Below are 2,610 nucleotides of genomic sequence, written 5' to 3' on the forward strand. Positions count from 1 at the left end.
ATATATATATATATATATATATATATATATAATCCTGAAAAAAAAATATTTATGAAAGGCTGAGTTGGCATCCTATTCTATCAGCATTTCCTTTTTTTCTTTTTTTACTGATTTTCTATATTTTTAATTTATTTGTTTCATTTTTATTAAATTTTTATTATAGATTTTATTTTTAAGTATAGTTTGCATTTTTTTTTTTTAATTTCTCTCTTATATATATCTGTATCCAGTATTTTCTCTCTCACCGTCTATAAATTATTCTTATTCAAAAATCAATCTCCCTACCATATCTATTATGATTTATCACTTATCATATCATATTATATAATATATCTCATGAATAACAAAGTAGACTTTCATTCACGTATTTCACTAAAAGAACATTACCCTAAAAAGCCTAAAGGTTTTGGTATGGTGCGTATAAATTCATTCCTTCATCACCAAAGAGAGACGGAGACCAAACCTGCTTCATCACCAAAGAGAGACAGAGACCACACCTGCTGGCTGCCCGTATTTCACCCTTGCCAGAAATCAAAATTTGATTTTTTAAAAATTTTCTTCTTCTCTACAAGAAGCCAGTATGTATGTGTTTGATGCAAAATTTTTAAGTTTCCAATGAAGGCTTTTGCTCTCTGATAAGGTATAATCCACTTTTGGTATAATCTATTTGTAACTGTTATTTTTAGTGTTCAAATGTGATTGATTTGAAAATTTGTCCTTTTATGATGTGATATTCTTATTCTTGACTTTGTAAGTTTTGTAGTGAGCTTATAAAAATTTATCAACGGACAACTTGGTATGGTAACCTGTTTGTAAGTCTCATGTGAATTTATATATAGCTATATATGCCTTTGATTATCTTTAATTGCCATTGGCAAGCTGGGTATATATGTGCACTAGAATTTTTTTTGATGGTTCTATCTCCATGAAATCTTTATCTGTATTTCCCAGAGGATGACCATGAGTTACTTAAATTGAAAACAATATCCCTATTTTGAACAACACATTATGTCCTAATGTGTCAAATTTATAAATGCAGTACTTATTTTGCTTGCATCATGTTTTTTTTGCAGTATATGAAAAGAAACCATCCCTGAAAGTCTGTCAAGGCATGCAACAAAAGTTGCTTGGATCTCATGCAATTGTTTTTTGAACTGAAAAGTTAGTACTTTTATAGTGGCAGTTGTGATTCTTGTGAAATAAGAAGAATGTAACCATTACAACTAGTTGCATTGCGGCCACTTATCCATTGCATTTGTAACTGAAATGTCCATTTTGGCATTTACAACTCAAATATTTGGAACTATTCTGCAGTTTTGAATTTTGAACTATAAAATTTGAATTTTTTGATATCTTTGTGGTGATTTGAATTTGAATTCCAATAAATTCTATAAAATTGCGCGAGTTGGAGTAATAGTTATTATTGTTAAATAGCAAATTATATTGGTGATTGCAAATACTCATTCTATAATTTGAGATTCTTTTTGTGAAGATTTGATAGTTGTTGCATTTTCGAAATTTCTAGATGTTTCCAATTAATCCCATTTTTTTCTTGATAATCTCAGTTTCTTCAAGGAATAAACCAACATTCGGATACACAGTAATTTGTCTGTTTGACGCATTATCAATGAGTCAGGTCCAACTTCGAGACCTTTTATTGCTTCCCTCTTTAGGTCAATATAGCTTGTAAAGGATTGGGTTATTAAATCATTCATCTTTACTTATTAAATTTGAGACAGATCGTAAAAAAAATAAAAATGCAATATAATTTATGGTCACATAAAAGAAAGAGTAAAGCACAAACGGTATTCCACTAAAAGAGAATGCACATAACTCTAGCAAAATATGGATAAAAAAACGTGGATGATGCTGTTATTGACAGAGAAAAGACTAATATTATTAGTAAAAAATAATTAGATAAATTACGTAAAGAGAAATAGAGAGAAGATAATTACCAAAGGATGATGATTGAATGACAATAGCATAGCAAGAGGTATGATAGGAGACCACAAACAAAGATACTTGAAAGAGAGAGTTGAGCAATATATAGAGAGAAAAAGAAAGATCGGATAGATTTATGATCTTTTAAATTTAAAACTCAACTAGATGAAGAGCTTTGCGCATGTTACTTTGTCAGTTTATAATTTATAAACAATTTATTTTTAGTATATGAATCATATTTAGTATATATTATAAGATTCATCTTCCACGCGGGTTGCTTTATTAAATTTTCGTATTATATAGAAATTATAATGCCGTTAATTTATTTAAAATAATTATAAATTTCAATTAGTCTAGCAAAGTTTTGTTGGAGTTTATAATTCAAATACTATTTTTTATCCTAGATAATTCTATATAAAATATAAAGTTCTATAGTTCAAATAATTCAATGTGGATAATATACAACAAAATAATAGATAGATAAGAAAAAAAAATTTAAATAATTTAATGTGGATAATTCTATGTTAAATTAAAAATATTAAAAGTGTAAATAAAGAATACAAAATCCTGAAAGATAAAATTACGGATAAATACAAATAATACATAAACAAAATTCACTATTCACTAAATCAAGGAGGATAAAAAATTAGTTAAACTAAATATAAACTT

The 2,610-nt window shown here is 27.2% G+C and overlaps 1 long non-coding RNA gene across 1 annotated transcript; it reads left to right on the forward strand.

Annotated features, from left to right (window-relative positions):
• Positions 1-302: 302 nt before the first annotated feature.
• On the forward strand, positions 303-1,350 carry LOC119369275 (uncharacterized). Its single transcript, XR_005176951.2, has 2 exons — positions 303-640; positions 1,074-1,350. It is a non-coding gene; the product is annotated as an uncharacterized LOC119369275 (long non-coding RNA).
• Positions 1,351-2,610: the final 1,260 nt, after the last annotated feature.

The sequence above is a fragment of the Jatropha curcas genome, chromosome 3 (genome assembly GCF_041381405.1).
Source record: "Jatropha curcas cultivar XTBG-Jc1 chromosome 3, XTBG_Jcur_1.0, whole genome shotgun sequence".
Lineage (NCBI taxonomy): Eukaryota > Viridiplantae > Streptophyta > Magnoliopsida > Malpighiales > Euphorbiaceae > Jatropha > Jatropha curcas.